At 50.4% G+C, this 19,794-nt stretch overlaps 1 long non-coding RNA gene across 1 annotated transcript; it reads right to left on the reverse strand.

Moving 5' to 3' along the window:
• Positions 1–7,318: 7,318 nt before the first annotated feature.
• LOC140409378 (uncharacterized) lies at positions 7,319–17,592 on the reverse strand. The gene is made up of 2 exons (XR_011940330.1): positions 17,486–17,592; positions 7,319–8,529 (listed from the first exon to the last, which is right to left on the reverse strand). It is a non-coding gene; the product is annotated as an uncharacterized lncRNA (long non-coding RNA).
• Positions 17,593–19,794: the final 2,202 nt, after the last annotated feature.

Below are 19,794 nucleotides of genomic sequence, written 5' to 3' on the forward strand. Positions count from 1 at the left end.
CACTCTTCTACTCTCCTGCTGCTCCCACTCTCCCGCTGCGCTCACTATCCCGCTGCTCTCACTCTCCCGCTGCTCCCACTCTCCCGCTGCTCTCACTCTGCCGCTGCTCCCACTCTCCCGCTGCTCCCACTCTCCCGCTGCGCTCACATCCCGCTGCTCTCACTCTCCCGCTGCTCCCTCTCTCCCCCTGTTCCCACTCTCCCGCTGCTCCGATTCTCCCGCTGCTCCCACTCTCCCCCAGCTCTCACTCTCCTCCTGCTCTCACTCTCCCGCTGCTCTCACTCTCCCGCTGCTCCCACTCTCCTCCTGCTCTCACTCTCCCGCTGCTCCCACTCTCCCCCTGCTCTCACTCTCCCGCTGCGCTCACTCTCCCCCTGTTCTCTCCCGCTGCTCCTGATCCCACTCTCCCCTTCTCTCACTCTCCCGCTGCGCTCACTCTCCCCCTGCTCTCACACTCCCGCTGCTCCCACTCTCCCCCTGCTCCCATTCTTCCCCTGCCCCCGCTGCTCTCACTCTCCCCTGCTCTCTCTCTCCCCCTGCTCTCAGTCTCCCGCTGCACTCGCTCTCCCACTGCTCTCACTCTCCCGCTGCTCCCACTCTCCCCTTTCTCCCACTCTTCTACTCTCCTGCTGCTCCCACTCTCCCGCTGCGCTCACTATCCCGCTGCTCTCACTCTCCCGCTGCTCCCACTCTCCCGCTGCTCTCACTCTCCCCCTGCTCTCAGTATCCCTCTGCTCTTACTCTCCCGCTGCTCCCGCTCTCCCGCTGCTCTCACTCTCCCGCTGTGCTCACTCTCCCCCTGCGCTCACTCTCCCCCTGCCCTCACTCTCCTGCTGCTCGCACTCTCCCCTGCCCTGACTTTCCCCCTGCTTCCACTCTCCCGCTGCTCTCTCTCTCCCGCAGCCCTCTCTCTCCCAGTGCTCTCACTCTCCCGCTGCCCTCGCTCTGCCCCTGCTCTCACTCTCCCTGTACTCCCACTCTCCCGCTGCTCCCACTCTCCCGCTGCTCTCTCTCTCCCAGTGCTCTCACTCTCCCGCTGCGCTCACTCACCCGCAGCCCTCTCTCTCCCAGTGCTCTCACTCTCCCGCTGCTCCATCTCGCGCCCTGCTCCCACTCTCCCCCTGCTCTCACTCTCCCGCTGCTCCCACTCTTCCCCTGCTCCCGCTGCTCTCACTCTCCCGCTGCTCCCACTCTCCTCCTGTTTTCACTTTCCCGCTGCTCTCACTCTCCCGCTGCTCCCACTCTCCTCCTGCTCTCACACTCCCGCTGCTCCCACTCTCCCCCTGCTCTCACTCTCCCGCTGCGCTCACTCTCCCCCTGTTCTCTCCCGCTGCTCCTGATCGCACTCTCCCCCGTCTCTCACTCTCCCGCTCCGCTCACTCTCCCCTGCTCTCACACTCCCGCTGCTCCCACTCTCCCCCTGCTCCCATTCTTCCCCTGCCCCCGCTGCTCTCACTCTCCCCTGCTCTCACTCTCCCCCTGCTCTCAGTCTCCCGCTGCTCTCGCTCTCCCACTGCTCTCACTCTCCCGCTGCTCCCACTCTCCCCTTTCTCCCACTCTTCTACTCTCCTGCTGCTCCCACTCTCCCGCTGCGCTCACTATCCCGCTGCTCTCACTCTCCCGCTGCTCCCACTCTCCCGCTGCTCTCACTCTGCCGCTGCTCCCACTCTCCCGCTGCTCCCACTCTCCCGCTGCGCTCACATCCCGCTGCTCTCACTCTCCCGCTGCTCCCTCTCTCCCCCTGTTCCCACTCTCCCGCTGCTCCGATTCTCCCGCTGCTCCCACTCTCCCCCAGCTCTCACTCTCCCGCTGCTCCCACTCTCCCGCTGCTCTCACTCTCCCGCTGGTCTTACTCTGCCGCTGCCCTTCACTCTCCTGCTGCTCTCACTATCCCTATGCACTCACTCTCCCGCTGCCCTCACTCTCCCGCCGCTCTCACTCTCCCGCTGCCCCTCACTCTCCCGCTGCTCTCACTCTCCCGCTGCTCTCACTATCCCGATGATCTCACTCTCCCGCTGCTCTCACTCTCCCGCTACTCTCACTCTCCCCCTGCGTTCACTCTCCCGCTGCTCTCACTCTCTCGCTGCTCTCACTCTCCCACTGCTCTCACTCTGCCGCTGCTCCCACTCTCCCCCTGCTCCCAGTCTCTGCTTCTCCCACGCTCCCTATGCTCTCACTCTCCCCCTGCTCCCGTTGCTCTTTCGTGTCCAAAATTGCCCTTAGTGCTGGGTGGAGTTACTGGGTTATGGGGATAGGGTGGAGGTGTGGACTTGGGTCGGGTGCTCTTTCCAAGAGCCGGTGCAGACTCGATGGGCCGAATGGCCTCCTTCTGTACTGTAAATTCTATGTAAATTCTCCGTCACCTCCAACTATCAGTCCAGGTCTGGACACCACCCAGATGATTGGAGCTGAACACTGGGGAATAATCAGTGGACAGCCCCACCCTGATTCTTTTATTGGCAGAATTTCATTGTTAAAGTAACAGTGGATGTTCGGACCCAGGGTCCCTCCCAGCGCTGAGGTCCTGGCACACTGCTGACTGCCCCCTGACCATCGCCGTTAAAACTCCAGCTCCTGGACCATTCCTCTCTTGACTCCATTTCTGTGTCTCTCTAAACTTCTTCACTATGTCCCTTTCTGTAAATCTACCTCCTCCCAATTCAGCAACGTTAACCGCTGTGTATTTTGTTTCAGATTTGTAACAGCAATGAGAACTGTCACTGTGACGAAGGCTGGGGTCCTCCATTTTGCAAGAATCCTGGGGCAGGCGGCAGCATTGACAGTGGGCCGATGAACGACACAGGCCCAGGTAATCAATCAGTTATTTACTGTGTTGTTGCTGTTGAGCAGCACGGTAGCACAAGTGGATAGCACTGTGGCTTCACAGCGCCAGGGTCCCAGGTTCGATTCCCCGCTGGGTCACTGTCTGTGCGGATTCTGCATGTTCTCTGCGTGGGGTTCCTCCGGTTTCCTCCAACAGTCCAAAGGTTAGGTGGATTGGCCATGATAAATTGCCTTCAGTGACCAAAAAGTTTACCAGGGCTTATTGGGTTACAGGGATAGGGTGGATAAGTGGGTCGGTGCAGACTTGATTGGCCAAATAGCCTCCTTTTGCACTGAATGTTCTATGTTCCATGACGGTCATTGTTCAGTCTGCTCTGTCTTCTTCCGTCCGGCTCATTGTGTGTTCTCCATCTGAGGTCACTGAACAATTCCACTCAATTTTCACATCACAGTTCAGGTACATGGGCTCTGATCCAATGACAACAAGCTTCATTTTTTTCAGCCTGTGCATGTTTGGCTGTATCATTATCAGGAGGCTGCATTGGGAGCAGTGAATACAGTCAGCCAAATTGGAGGAGGTGCAAGTGAAACACTGCTTCATCTGAGAGGAGCTGCTGCTGGATGTTGAAGGGGGTGGAGGGGTTGAATGTTTGTGGAAGGGGGAGCAATCAAGCGGGGCTGCTTTGTCCTGGATGGTGTCGAGCTTCTTGAGTGTTGTTGGAGCTTGATGCACTATCAATTACCACAAAGACGAGAGTAGTGGAATATCGAAGCTTTATTCAGCAAAGATGTTGTGCCTCCTGTAGCTGGAACCAGAATGGCTGCAGCACCGGCGAACACACACATTTATACCCCGCCTACTGGGCGGAGCCAGCAGGCAGGGATTTACCCATGTACCTCTATTATACGAGCCTTACCGTAATACATATAATACTGCATGTGACTACCACATTCACCCCCTGTTAAAAAAAGAGTCCGGCAGGGGTTGTGGAAAACATTACAAGTTCAGTCTGTCGGTGGCCTTGACCCTCCTCTGCGATCGCGTTAGTCCAGGTGGTGATGTGGGCGCCGACTTGGTCACCTGTGACTCTGGGAGCGTGTTGTCCTCGTCTTCGTCACCCCTGAGTGGATCCAGTGGGAGGACGGATCCTGCTGGGGCGGGGGCTGCGGTGAGGTGCGCTGGAGGGAGGGTGAGTGGTGCAGGAGTGAATGAGGCAGCCGGGGGGGGGGTGATGTCAGGTCGGGGGCCGTGGGTGGGGATCAGGCGGGTGCCAGGTCCCGGAGGGAGACTGTGTCCTGGCGCCCGTCAGTGTGTGCCACGTATGCGTACTGCGGGTTCGTGTGTAAGAGGTGGACTCTTTTGACCAAGGGGTCTGACTTATGGGTCCGCACATGCTTCCGGAGGAGGACAGGTCCAGGAGCTGCCAGCCATGTTGGGAGCGAGACCCCGGAGGTGGACCTCCTGGGGAAGGCAAACACACGTTCGTGAGGGGTCTCGTTGGTCGTGGTGCAGAGGAGCGATCGGATGGAGTGGAGGGTGTTGGGGAGGACATCCTGCCAGCGGGAGACTGGGAGATTTTTGGCCCGCAGGGCCAGCAGGACGGCCTTCCAGACCGTCCCGTTCTCCCTCTCCACCTGCCCGTTTCCCCGGGGGTTGAAGCTGGTCGTCCTGCTCGAGGCGATGCCCTTGCAGAGCAGGAACTGACGCAGCTCAGCACTCATAAAAGAGGATCCCCGATCACTGTGGATGTAGGTGGGGAAACCGAACAGAGTTAAGATGTTGTGTAGGCCTTTGATTACTGTGGCAGAAGTCATATCGGGGCAGGGGATGGCAAAAGGGAAACGGGAGTGTTTGTCAATCACGTTCAGAAAGTACATGTTGCGGTCGGTCGAGGGGAGGGGCCCTTTTAAATCCACGCTGAAGCGCTCAAAAGGGTGGGAGGCCTTCACCAGGTGCGCTCGGACTGGCCGGTAGAAGTGCGGCTTGCACTCTGCGCAGACCTGGCAGCCTCTGGTGACAGGCCAGACCTCCTCAATGGAGTAGGGCAGGTTGCGGGCCTTGACAAAATGGAGTCAGTCCACTTGTGCGCTGGCACATGTACCGTGGGATAGGGCGTTAGGGGGTTCGTTGAGCTTCCCCGGGCAATACAAAATCTCGTAATTGTAGGTGGAGAGCTCGATCCTCCACCTCAAGATCTTGTCGTTTTTCATCTTGCCCCGCTGTGTGTTACTGAACATGAAGGCAACCAACCGTTGGTCAGTGAAGAGAGTGAATCTCCTGCCAGCCAGGTAATGCCTCCAATGTCTCACAGCTTCCACAATGGCTTGGGCCTCCTTTTCGACAGAGGAGTGCCGAATTTTGGAGGCATGGAGGGTGCGGGAGAAGAAGACCACGGGCCTGCCCGCCTGGTTGAGGGTGGCGGCCAGAGCTATGTCTGGTGCATAGCTCTCGACCTGAAAGGGGAGGGACCCGTCAACCACGTGCATCGTGGCCTTGGAAATGTCTGCCTTGATGCGGTTGAAGGCCTGGCGGGCCTCAGCCATCAGTTGGAAAACTGTGGACTGAATGAGTGGGTGGGCCTTGTCTGCATAATTAGGGATCCACTTGGCATTGTAGGAGAAAAACCCCAGGCATCGTTTCAGGGCCTTGGGGCAGTGGGGGAGTGGGAGTTCCATGAGGGGGCACATGCAGTCGGAGTCGGGCCCTAGAACTCCATTTACAACGACATAACCAAGGATGGCTAAGCGGTTGGTGCGGAACACGCATTTCTCCTTACTGTACATGAGATTAAGGAGTTTGGCGATCTGGAGGAATTTTTGGAGGTTTGCATCGTGGTCCTGCTGATCGTGGCTGCAGATGGTGACGTTATCTAGGTACGGGAAGGTGGCCCGCAGTTCGTACCGGTCAACCATTCGGTCCATCTCTCGCTGGAAGACCGAGACCCCATTAGTGACGCCGAAGGGAACCGTAAGGAAGTGATAGAGGTGGCCATCTGCTTCGAACGCAGTGAATTGGCAGTCCTCCGGGCGGCTGGGCAGCTGGTGGTAGGCGGACTTCAGGTCCACTGTGGAAAAGACCCGATACTGCACAATCTGATTGACCATGTCAGATGTGTGCGGGAGGGGGTACACGTCAAGCTGCGTGTACCAATTGAAATAAATGACCATCCTTTGCTTCTCCCCAGTCTTTACTACCACCACTTGAGCTCTCCAGGGGCTGTTGCTGGCCTTAATGACCCCTTCCTGCAGAAGCCGTTGGACCTCCGACCTGATGAAGGTGCTGTCCTGGGCATTGTACCATCTGTTCCTGGTGGCGATGGGTTTGCAATCCGGGGTGAGGTTCGCAAACAGGGAAGGTGGGTCGACCTTAAGGGTCGCGAGGCCGCACAAGGTGAGGGGGGTAGGGGGCCGCTGAATTTTAACGTTGAGCTTTGGAGGTGGCACTGGAAGTCCAGCCGAGTAACAGGGCAGCGCAGAGGTGAGGGAGGATGTAGAGCCGAAAGTTGCTAAACTCTATGCCTTGGACAGTGAGGGTCGCGATGCAGTACCCCCCGGATTTCCATGGAATGGGATCCAGAGGCCAGGGAGATTTTCTGGGTGACTGGGTGTAGCGAGAGGGAGCAGCGCCTTACCGTAGTGGGGTGGATGAAGCTCTCCATGCTCCCGGAGACAAAAAGGCAGGTTGTTTCATGCCCATCGATCTTCACCATCGTTGTTGCGGTCACGATGTTGCGGGGCCGGGACTGGTCCAGAGTGATCAAGGCGAGCTGTGGCGATGCTGGGAGGCCTGGGCTGGTCAGCGGTGGTGGAGGTAGTGGCAGACGATGAACGGCCAGACGAGCAGGGGTCCTGAGATGCCGTCCAAAATGGCGCTGAAGATAGCGGTGCCCACGGCGTGCACATGGCGGGGGGCATCAAAGATGGCGGCGTACATGGGCCGCACGTGGTTTGCAGTGAAGAAGATGGCGGCGTCCACGGGCCGCACATGGCTGGCAATGAGGAAGATGACGGCATCCCTGGGTCGCATGTGGGGGGTGCAGGAACGCTGGGCCTGGAAACAGCGGCGACCGACCGAGCCTGGCAAACAGAAACAAAGTGTCCCTTCTTCCCACACCCGTTGCAGGTCGCATTCCACACCAGGCAGCGCTGCCAGGGGTGTTTGTTCTGCCCGTAAAAATAGCACTTGGGGCCCCCCCAGGGTTGGCTGACTGCCGCGCGGCGCAGGCTTGCAGTGAACTGGAGTTGGCAGCTGGTGGGGTCGACGATGCCCACGAGGGTGCCACGCGGTCGGGGGCGTAGGACTGGACGTTATGGGAGGCCACTTCTAATGAGTTAGCGAGCCGCCTAGTTCCCGCAAGATCAAGCGTACTCCCAGTAGGCACTGCCGGACGTATGCAGACTTCATGCCCGTAACAAAAGTGTCTCGAATTAAAAGTTCTGTGTGCTGGACTGCCGAAACTGCCTGGCAGTGTCGTGGTTCCCCAGGACGACAATTCGTGTATATCGATTAAAACAGAGAGTCTGAACAGCGATCTTCCAAGCAGTAGACTTTATTCACCTAGCACAAGAGAATAAAATCGGGATGTCCGGAACAATCCGATGAGCCCTCAGGCTTACAGTCTTTTTATGTACATTTCAGCTCCGTATCTCAAGATTCTTATCTTTATTATCTTACTTTACAGCCGGACCTTGCTCTTGGCCACCATTGTTTTTAGTTGCCTTTTATCTGTCTTATTCAAGATTGGTCGCTGCCTTTTTCTTCTCTTTGTCTCTTAAACCATGGTGGTTATAATTCTTGCCCTTATCTTCACTTCTCTACTTGTGCAACAATCGTGGTTTAGCTGACTTAGGCCGAATGTGTGGAAATACCTGCTTACTTTATTCTCTCTTGTTTATTATGGTCAACTACTAAAGTGAGCCACTAAGCAGTATTCATTGTTTCCCCAAGTGACTATTGTTTGCCTTCGTTAATGAGTGACTGCTATACTACTTTTCTGGGTCTTCTGCTTTGATCATATCAACTATACTTGATTACATTAGGTCATCTATTCTATGTTTGATTACATTAGGTCACTTATTCTATGTGTGATTACATTAGGTCACATAGGTTACATACTTATTTCACTACTCACCTAAAATCTGCTTTATCATTTCACTAAAACCTATGATTCTGAATTCCATACCTAGCTTATACAATATCCAGTACAAATTCCCAACATGTCCCCCCTTTGAGGCTATCTCCTAGCCTCATCTCAATTACCAAGCTCAAATAACCCCTCGCTTGATCCCATTCGCATTTTCATTTTAATCACTCTTTGCAGGCAATGTGGAGGAGCCGAATACTTTGGTCAGGGATCAATGCCCCTGTTCTAACTTTATCATAATGTGTTTATCCAGATTCTGATTCTTAGGTTGCTCCCCCAGGTTGCCTGCTCCTGACAGTCATCAGCCAAAAACCTTCCCACCCTTGTCGAGGGAAGGGAAAAAGACTGATTCCTGTGTACAGACTAAGTTCTTTTGGTCCCCCGCGGACTTCAGCAAGGTGCTTATCGTTGTCACCAGACGATCTTCCACTATTGCAGTTAGGTTACAGAGTGACGAGTTTCAACTTCAACCAAAGTCATGGTAAATTCACTCAGCGGGGGCGGCTCAAAGTTTCCCCATTCCTCTGTTTTTCCTCTTGAGCGTGAGTTGCTTATCACCCGAGTCACCATCTGCCGTGTTGCCACCCTGGTAAGGAAGGATCTCAGGACGGGTAGAAAGCAACAAAATATTAATCCCAGAACGACTATTATTGTGATTGCTATAGCTCCAGCCTTGGCAAACCATGCCCCCCATTTTCCGAACATTCTATCCAGCCAACTCCATACCCCCTGTCCAAACCCAGCATTTTCCTTCATTTCTGTCGCAAGATTCTTTAACTTATTCATGGCTTGTGTAAATGACCCCTCTGGACTAGTGTTATTAGGGATAAATGTGCAACACTGATCCCCAAACATAACACACACACCTCCTTTTTCTGCCAGGAGCCAATCTAATGCCTGTCGATTTTGCCACGCCATTTTGCTGGTTGCATCCAACTGCTCTCCTAAGGCCGCCAGGGCAGCATTTGAATAATTAATAAACCTCTGCTGATTATAATAAATGTAATTGATCCACTCAGTATTCTTGTTGGGTGAGATCCAAAAAAAGATGGATTCAAACCCCGCGGCTATTTCACTCCTAGCTTTGAACTCATTCGGGATGCCTCGGGGCTGTCCAATTGCGTCCAGTTGTACGTTAGGGTCAAGGGTATACGCCCTCTTAGCTCTATGTGATTTAATGCCGTTTTCCACCGGTAGTATCATAGTGCTCTGGGCCAGCATAACTCGGGCACATAGTCCATGCCAATCCGGTGGTAACCGAGCCAGCAGCCCTTTTTCCGGGCCACAAAGCCACCAGAGATCGGCCAGTTGATTTACTTGATATTCTAATACATAGGGAGGGGGTGGCATTCCCCCTGTCATGTTGGGATTAGCAGGGTTGAGCAGGCCACGGATGTCGGATATGTCCCAAATCCTTTCACACTGTCCTGTGTAGTTTCCCAAATTACTTCCCGTGCTGTCTTCCCTCCAATAGCAGTCTTGGATTTGTAAGTCGGGCTCCACCCTCCATTCCTCTGGGGCCGCATCCATTGCCGTTTTTGGCCATATTGGACACTCGTGGGCCACATGGGAGGAGCGCTGTTTTGCCCCAGCACGCAGGATACACGTGAATTGACACCTCGGCATTTTCCCCTTACAAAGGTTATCACATGCGTTTCCTGAACCGTTTATCGTGTCATACTTGTAAGTCCGATTCTTATGCGTATATATCTGTGGGAATGTGTTATATGTACGGCACTTTTCCTTTTTCCATTTTTGCAGCATGGTCCAACAGTCTCCTGATCCCCACGGTATATCAGCTACCTGGGTGCGTGGTTTTTCTGCCGCACATATAACACAGTCTTTCCCATCATTGTTTTGCTTACCAGTATACTCAGCCCATTTCCACCAGATGTTTTTCTGTGCTTTCTCCCACATAGTATCTGTGCTCACTGACCGTTTACGTCTTGCTTGTCTTAATACTCCACCTTCCCGAATCTGCACCCTTATGTCCTCTGCATCCCACTTTCCTTTGTCATAGGTCAAGGAAGTCCTCAAAGGAAATAGTTTCCAAGTCCCAGGTGGGGAACGAGGCCCCCTCCCTGTTCTCACCTCCCCCGGCCCCTTGACTAACAGGCCCAGGCTGGGCAGTTGTATCATCAGCCAGCTCATGCACAGAACTACTTTCATCATCCTCTACTCTTTCTGTTCTCCTTTGACTCTGTTCCTCCTCCCCACGAGTCTCCCCGTGTTGTTCTACCTCTTCCTCGCTGCTACTTCTATCCGCACTGCCACTGTCTTCAATCTCCCTTCTCTCCCCTACCCCTGTTACCGTTCTGGTACAATGGTTCAAGTGATACCACAGTGTACTGCCTTCTACTTGCAACGCCGTGGGAGACACTTTGGTGACTTCAAACGGTCCGTCTCGTCTCGGTTCGTTCCAACGTCTCCGGAACTTCCTGATGTATACTTGATCTCCAAGTTTGATCTGGTGTTCCGTTGCAGGGCTCTCCTCCTCCTTGGCCTTTTCCTGTTCAAATATAGTTCTATGTATAATAGTTAATTGTCGTACATACTCCCTCGCGTCCTGATCTAAACATTCCAGCGCGGGGCCCCCTGTTCCCCTGATCTTTGGTACCGGCATTACTCTTCCTGTCATCATTTCATGTGGGCTCAAATGTGTGATTCTGTTTTCCTGACTCCTGTATTGCATTAGAGCCAATGGCAGAGCATCCATCCAATTTTTCCCTGTCTCGCTGCAAATTTTGCTTATTTTAGCCTTAAGGGTCCCGTTTGCTCTCTCCACCATTCCTTGGGATTGAGGATGATACACACATCCGAACTTCTGCTTTATTCGGAGCGCTGAGAGCGTCTCTCTCAGTGCCCTTCCTATAAAAGCAGATCCATTATCTGAACTTAATTGCATGGGTATGCCAAATCTTGGGATAAGTTCTTTTGACAGGAAGTTAATCACCGTTCCAGATCCTTGATCTTTGGATGGTGTTGCTTCTATCCATCTGCTGAATCTATCAATAATCACTAGCATGTATCTTTTCCCCCTCACCACCTTTCCCATATCCACATAGTCCATACATAGATGTTGAAATGGTCCTTCGGGAATGGGTATATGCCCTATTGGGGCAGTAATGCCCTTCCTGATATTATTCTGAGCACACACCTCACACTGACTTAGTATGTAATCAATTGAGTTTTGCAGGTATGGTGACCAGAATCCTTCTTTCTTGATCTTTCTGGCCACCTCTCCTCTGGCACAGTGGTCCACTCCATGTGCTTCGCTGATTAGTATGGTTAGTAATGTTGTGGGTGCTATGACCAATCCCTCCCCATTTCTCCATACTTTGTCATGTTGTCCTTGTATTGCTCCTCTATCTTTCCACATTGTCTTTTCAGCTACAGGGGCTTCCTCCTGTAACTGTGCCACATCGTCTAATGTGATTTGAGGTTCGATATTCCCCACACCTGGCCCTGGGTGTGGCCTTGCTATTGCTACTGGGGCTATCGTAGCCTCAATGTATCCTGACGCTTCTTTAGCTGCCTGGTCGGCTTTGGTGTTCCCTGTGTGATGCTATCCGTTCCCTTTTTATGCGCCTGACACTTAATTATAGCTAATTCCCTTGGACCCATCATGGCCCTTATTAAAGCCCTGATTTGACCTTCGTGGTGTATTGGTCCTCCTCCACTTTTCATAAATCCCCTCTGCTTCCATATTGCCCCAAACAGGTGACAGACCCCGTGGGCATAGGCCGAATCAGTATAAATTTCCACCGCTTCCCCGTTTGCTAACTCACATGCTCTGGTCAGTGCTTCAAGCTCCGCTAATTGGGCTGAGCATGGCTGCTCACATTCTTTTGCCTCTATTACCTCAAATGATTTCCCTTTCTGTTCAACTACTGCATAGCCAGCATGATTTCCCCTATGATCCCTATAACACGAACCATCAACGTACAACGTCCTCTTCTCTTCTGTGCTTAATCTATCTGCCTTCAAGTCTTTCCTCAGTTTCATAAACGCTCTTGTCTCTCTTACACACTCATGCTCCTCTCCCTCATGTGGTAATGGCATATAGTCAGCTGGGTTGGCCCTGTTACACTTCACTATCGTAATGTCCGGGAATGTGGTCAGCATTTGAAAATGATGAATTCTAGCCGGCGTCAGAACAAACTTCCCTTTTTCAATCAATTCAGCTACCTTATGGTACACATGTATGTTTATCGGATATCCCATTGTGACTGTAGCTGCCTTTTCGTACGCCCACCAAGCTGCTGCCAGGCCTTGATAGCACGGAGGATATCCCATTGCTACGTCGTCTAGCCTGGTACTGTAATATGCTACAGCCTGCCTTCGTCTACCCTTGCAATTTTCCTGCGTTAACACTGCTGTAGCAAATCCGGCTTCTCTGTTACTCACAAATAAGTCAAAGGGTTTGTCATATGTCGGTAAAGCCAATGCTGGTGCCTGTGCCATCTCTTTCTTTATATTCTCAAATGCGTCTGAAGCATCTTTATCCCATCTTAGTTTGGTTTTTAATTCTTCGCACCCTGCCTCCTTCATTATCTTTCGTAGTGCCTGCGTTTTTTCCGCATAGCTTTCCACCCATTCTGAACTGAATCCTGTCATTCCCAAAAATGTCATCATTTGTCCCACCGTCTGTGGTTTCGGAATTTTTAGTACAGCTTCTATCTGCTGAGAAGCTATCCCTTTTTGCCCTGCTGATATTTCTCTTCCCAAGTACTCTACTTTTTCCTGGCACAGCTGCAGCTTTTTCCTGGATACTTTATGGCCCCCTTCTGCTAGTCTTTCCAACAGTTTTAAACTATCCTTCCTGCATTGTTCTTGTGTTTCTGTGCATAATAATAAATCATCCACATATTGTATCAGTGTTCCTTCCAACTGCACTCCTTTTAAATCTGCTCTCAACACCTGATTGAATACATGTGGGGAGTGTTTAAATCCTTGGGGCATCCTATTGTATGTGTATTGTTTCCCCTCGAACGTAAATGCAAAGAGATACTGACTTTCTTGAGCTAACGGCACACTAAAAAATGCCGAACATAGGTCTATCACAGTAAACCATCTACTTTCAGGTGGTATATTTGTCAACAAGGTGTAAGGGTTTGGAACCTCTACTGGCATATCTTCCACTACCTCATTAATTGCTCTGAGGTCATGCACCAATCTCCATTTTACTCCGTCTGCCTTTTTTACCGGTAGCAGCGGTGTATTACACCTGCTCCGGGTTTCTTTTAATACTCCTGCTTCTATCAATCCCTTAATTGTTCCTCTAATTCCTTCAATTGCTTCTGTCTTGATTGGGTATTGCGGCCTATAAGGCCCCTGGCGTCCTGTCTTTAATCTGACTTCAACTGGATTAGCGGTTTTGACCCTCCCTACATCCGTGTCCTGTCTGGACCACAACTCCTGCGGGAGGGAGTTCAAATCCTGCTCTAAACTCTCTCTCCACTCCAGTTCCTGTTTCTCAATTTGCACTCCTATTGTTATTTGCTTTGGTTTCCCAAGCATCTTAACATCCAAAATTATCTTCATCATTTGTCCATCGCTGGACGTCCAAATATCTACATTGTCTGTCTGGACAAATTCTAAGTCTTGTGCCCTCAACACCATTGGTCCTAGGTCTTTTGATCTATATCCCGGATTCACTTTCAATGTAACATGTGGCTCCGCTCCAGATACAGAGAACCATTTTTCAACCCATTCATTCTTAATGATTGTGAGGGCCGCTCCCTCTAGTCCGATTAAAATGCTTCCTGACTTTATTTCCTGTTCTCGTCACGCCTCCCTTTCCCATTTCTCCTGTACCTCAGGTTCCTGTTTTTCATCAAATATCATTGTACTGTGTAATTCTGTTCTTGGCCATTTGGCTTGTGGTATCCTGGCGTCTATAAGTTTTCCCCAAACTTCCCATATCTGTTTCTTAACTTGTTCCTCTATATCTCCTAACCAATATACATTAACCCTTTCTTTTCCTGGTATCTCAAGTGAATACATCCCCATCAAATCAATTCCTTGTTCATTGCATTCTAATTTCAGTCCTAGACCTAGGATTGCATCCCTTCCCAATAGATTTAAAGGAGTTTTATCACATACTAAAATAGGTACATGGGTAGTCTTATTTCCAATGGTAACAGGCACCGGCGTCGTCATTCGAGCTAATGTTACTTTCCCCGAGAACCCCACAGTTTTTACAAACTGGTTTGACAATGGTAAGTGATCCGCATATTTCGTTTGTATGCACGTACATGTGGCGCCGGTGTCTATCATCATGGGGATCTCGATCCCTCCTACTCTAACGTTAACTATAGGTTCCTGCTCTGCGGTTTCTGTTATTTGTACGTACTGTCCTACCATTTTGGGGTTCTCTGGGCCTCCCTATGGGGAACTCTGATGGTTTACCGGCCCTTGATACATCGGGATGCTGTTCGGTGACACTTGGATCATTTGCTGGCTTGTCTGCTGCTGGTTTTCTCCCTGCCTGTGGGAATTCCGCGGGCAATTTCTTTTTATGTGCCCTGCCTCCCCGTACCCCCAACACACACCTGGAGGGCCAGGCAATGGTCCCTGTCTTGGAGTCTGATGATTAACCTGTCCCTGTCCTCTCTGATTCTGATAGGGTGGCCTACCACCTCCCTGTCCTTTCCCATTTCTATTCCAGTCAGTCTGACTTTGCTGGGCGTATGGGTTTTGATAATTTAGGCCATCGGCTTCTGGGTTCATGGACAGTGGGAAGGCAGAAATGTTATAGGTTATGATGGGCTGGCCTCCATCTCCGCTCCCCCCTATTATTGGTGCGGGTATTTCCTCTGACTTGTGCTCCACCACCATTGGTGCTATTTTTCTGGGTACGAGATCCTCTTTTGCCTTTATCTTATCCTTGCTTTTGATCTCCTCCAACTGTGCCTGAAGGAGTTTACGTTGTATCTCCTTCAGCTGTTTGTCTGCATTCTTTTCCTCTTTGCGATGTCTTTCTACTGCATGTGCAACATAATCCACAAACTCTCGGTAGTTTTTTGAGTCCAAGCCCACTACTTCCTCCAGTCTTGTCTTAGCTGGGACTGGCAAGCCCTCTAGGATTGCAGCCCGGAACATGGAGTTGGTCAGCGGGTCTATTAAAATGTCCCTTTCCGTGTCCCTTCTCCATTTTTTTAATTGCTTTTCCACATACACAGCTGCATTCTCCTCCTCACCCAATGGCTCTCCCCTTAGGGTTTTTACATCCATTCGGTTGGGGTATATATCCCGCAGTGCCTGCCAGATGTCGTGGCGATACGGGTCCATGAGTGTCCCATCTACCTCTGGGTCATAAGCTGCGGTCGGGATGCCAGCACGTCTCATTACTTCCGCCATTTGGTCCATCCCTAGCACCTTTGTCAGGAGAGCTTTGATGTCGCCCAGTCCCATCCTTTTTCCCACCATTCCTGCCTCCAACTGTCCAATCCACCTTCCAGCTCCATCCAAAATATTGGGTAATTCATTAATTAAACTAGGCAAATCCTGACCTGACCAAGGGATATACTGCAGTCTGCCACCCTTCAGAATCACCGGGAGCATCCTTTTCCCTCTCCTATCCTCAGCTGGAAACTTCACAGGTTTGTGTTTTTTCCGCGTTGATTTTCTTTGTTCCCCTACCTCTGATTGTCCCCTTTCGTCTTCACTACTTTCTTCTGTCTCTTCTTCCATCTTTCCCTTTATTCTATTTTTCTCTGGGTGCTTCCACATCCATGGTTTTCCCACTCTTCGTCTGTCTGCCCCTTTGGGCACTTCCCAGCATATCTCCTCTCTTTCTTTTTCCTCTCTGTTCACTCCGACTCTCTTTCCTTCTATTTTTCCCTGTGATGTCTCACTCCCACACTCGGAGAGATCATCTTCTGTTCTCCACTCACATCCTTTTCTAACATTCTTTCCTTTCCCTTCTCGTTCCTTATCCACTTTCATTGCCTCCTTTGCCCATTCCAAAAGTTCTACCACATTTACTTCTTCCTCCAATTCCTTTCTTCTTTGACTCAGCCCATCCAAATCCTCTTCTGCTTTCCTAGCCGCTTCTTCTATACCTTGTCTCTTTTCTCTCTCCCTTTGTGCCCATTCCTCCTTCGTCACTGGTTCTATGTTATATTCTCCCTCAAAATTCATTGTGCCTGATATAACTGGGTACAGTCCCGTGGAGCTCTGTTCCCCTAAGTATGGGGGCGGGGCTACGTTTGGATCTTCCAATTCTGCTTTTTCCTGAAGTTGCACTGGCATCTGCCTCCTATCTCCCCTCCATACCTTTCTCCTCTCTTTCCCCTCTCGTTCGAATAGTGCTAGTATCTCTAACTCCTTTTCTCGCTTCTCCCTTCTTTTGCTCGACCTATCCTTAATTTTATAGTTCTTTATCATTCCCTTCTGGTCCCCACACCTCTCTACGTCCCATGTGCCTTCCTCCGGCCACTGTGTATTGGTCTTACTTGTTCTTTTGGCCCATTTTTTAGAGACGTGTTCTATATCTCCCCTGAGGGCTGGGAACTTATCCCCTAGTATCTCCACTGGTGTTTTAACTTTGTGTTCCATTACTCGTCTTTTCGGACTACTGTCACAATTTTTATCACTTAATCTGTCAGAGTTAGGTATCACAGTGATTATTACTTGCTGTATTACTTTTCCGTGCTCAGTTCCCTGTTTACCTTTCTTTTGGGTTTCCCTTGCCAATATCTGTAACTCTAACCGGGGTCCTGATATCCACTTCCCCGTAGTCCCCTGTCCCGGCACTATCTTCCTCTCCCGGGCTATAGGGTAGTAGGTTTTCACTTGCTCGTCTATGTGTACAGAAATCCTGTATCGGTCGGATTCCTTTATTAACTTCTCTAGAGTTTCCAATTTTATTTCGTCTATCCAATTCCTGTCGGCTATTCCTTCCCAGTTTACATACGGCCACTCGTTTTTTATCTCCTCTAAGTTAGTTATATGTGTAATCTTTTTCCAATCCAGTGTTGCTTCCGTTTTTGTTACTTTTTAATCCCCTGACTTTTCTTCTCAACCTGTTGTACCAATCTCGCCACTAGGTGGTTTTTGTCAGTGTAATTTTTCCAAGTTGTTAGTTATTACCCTACCTGTGTTCCGATCCTCCCTCTTATTTCTGTCCTCCACGCCGCTACCTCAGACTAGTTCGTTCAAATTGGTCTTTTACCCTTTCTATTCTAGCTGCTAATCCCCTTCTCTGGGTTAGATTCCACTCCTGTGCTTTTGACTTACCGTATTAGGTCAGAGAGTGATCTCTCACTGATCTCTCTCCCTCTCGGTTGACGTCCCTTACCCGAGGCCCTGGGTAGGTTTGGACTGGCAGATTTTCCCACACTTACTCTCTTCTGGGCAAGTCGTAACCTGAAAAACCCGCTCCAAACCGCTTGACTTAACCTAATTGCATTATTTTAGCGTTCGGCCTTTTTCCCGTCTCACTTTTTACCCATTCACAGACAATACAGTATTCTCAGCGCGCTTTTGCATGCAAAGCTCTACTCTTCAGATCAGACTCAGTCTCTCAAAATTTTTACACAATTTAGTTTTACCTATGCAGGATATCTTTTGGGTTGGGGAGATCCAGGACCAGTAGAGAGCCGGGTGCGCCGGGCCTCGAGATCCCTTTTCCGACAACAAGGATTTACATGCAATACAAATCTGCTCACCTTGCTGTCAGAATGCCGGCTTTGGGATGTCCAGCCCCGGTCGGACCTCCGTCTCCGCCACTCCTTCCAGATGCTTTTCTGGGCGATCTCTCTCCAACCCTGCTCGCAGCGCCAATTTTGTCGTGGTTCCCCAGGACGACAATTCGTGTATATCGATTAAAACAGAGAGTCTGAACAGCGATCTTCCAAGCAGTAGACTTTATTCACCTAGCACAAGAGAATAAAATCGGGATGTCCGGAACAATCCGATGAGCCCTCAGGCTTACAGTCTTTTTATGTACATTTCAGCTCCGTATCTCAAGATTCTTATCTTTATTATCTTACTTTACAGCCGGACCTTGCTCTTGGCCACCATTGTTTTTAGTTGCCTTTTATCTGTCTTATTCAAGATTGGTCGCTGCCTTTTTCTTCTCTTTGTCTCTTAAACCATGGTGGTTATAATTCTTGCCCTTATCTTCACGTCTCTACTTGTGCAACAATCGTGGTTTAGCTGACTTAGGCCGAATGTGTGGAAATACCTGCTTACTTTATTCTCTCTTGTTTATTATGGTCAACTACTAAAGTGAGCCACTAAGCAGTATTCATTGTTTCCCCAAGTGACTATTGTTTGCCTTCGTTAATGAGTGACTGCTATACTACTTTTCTGGGTCTTCTGCTTTGATCATATCAACTATACTTGATTACATTAGGTCATCTATTCTATGTTTGATTACATTAGGTCACTTATTCTATGTGTGATTACATTAGGTCACATAGGTTACATACTTATTTCACTACTCACCTAAAATCTGCTTTATCATTTCACTAAAACCTATGATTCTGAATTCCATACCTAGCTTATACAATATCCAGTACAAATTCCCAACAGCAGTCACAGTTTCTACCCAGGATGTGCAGGGCACGTCAGAAATCGTCCAGAGACTCCCTGGGGAGTTGCTGTCTCGTGGCCAGGAGCTGCCTGGTTCGACCTGACTGATCGAATGTAATGTCCCTTCAGGAGCTCCATCACTTCGGAGTAAGTGGGCACATCCCGGATGAGAGGAAAATTTTCAGGGCTCACCCGTGAATAAAGGATTGGAGCTTCTGAGAGTCCGAGGGTTCCTCAGCGAATGTTCGGAGGTAGCTTTCGAAGCAGGCTAGCCAGTGCTCAAAAGCAGACGGAGCGTTGGCTGCTGGAGGGCTCAGCTGCAGTAAATCAGGCTTGATGCAGCGATCCATCGTTTAAAAAATATCTTTGCTCAATAAATTGATGCACTATCAATTACCACAAAGACGAGAGTAGTGGAATAATCGAGGCTTTATTCAGCAAAGATGTTGTGCCTCCTGTAGCTGGAACCAGAATGGCTGCAGCACCGGCGAGCGCACACATTTATACCCCGCCTACTGGGCGGAGCCAGTCAGCAGGGATTTACCCATGTACCTCTACTATACGAGCCTTACCGTAATACATATAGTACTGCTAGTGGTGACTACCACAGAGCTGCACTCATCCAGGCAAGTGGAGAGTATTCCATTATACTCCTGGTTGTGCCTTTAGGGTCAGGCTTTGGGGGGTCAGGAGGTGAGTTACCCGCTGTAGGTTTCCTAGCCTTTGACCTGTCCTGATCGTCACAGTATTAATGCAGCTAGTACAGTTCAGTTTCTGATCAATGATGGCCCCCAGGATGTTGATAGTGGGGTGAGGGGGCAGTGGGGGGGGGGGGGGGAAATAGAGCAATGGTAATGCCATTGAATGTCAAGGGGGTGATGTGGGTGGGGAGGTGGTGTTTAAAGTCTACCTTGTCTAAGTCGATTCCCGATTGTGATTCAAATCAAGCCTTAACCGTCCATCGACGGTTAATTCAAAAGACTTGTTAATCATTAAAAGGTAATAAGTTAGAAGATAAAAAGCAGGGGGTGCAATTTTCCAATTGTTTTTCAGAGTGACAGCTCGTCGGTGAAAAGTGGAGATTACCCCACGCAGCGTTGGTGCTAGCCCATTAATGATCCTGAATTTCTCTGGGAGCGCCGCCAATTGTGCACCGCCACCGATTTTGTCCCGCCGTCAGGGCATGATTATCCGTTGCCCAACGCTGATATCATAATCAGCGTCGGCCAGTGAATCCCTTCCGATGCCCAGGGGCAGCGCAGGTTTGACGCCAGTTTTCGAGTGTCTGCCCCTCTGAAATGGCGTCATTGCGTCACGTGCCGCA

This window comes from Scyliorhinus torazame, chromosome 3, assembly GCF_047496885.1.
Source record: "Scyliorhinus torazame isolate Kashiwa2021f chromosome 3, sScyTor2.1, whole genome shotgun sequence".
NCBI classification, from domain to species: Eukaryota; Metazoa; Chordata; class Chondrichthyes; order Carcharhiniformes; family Scyliorhinidae; genus Scyliorhinus; species Scyliorhinus torazame.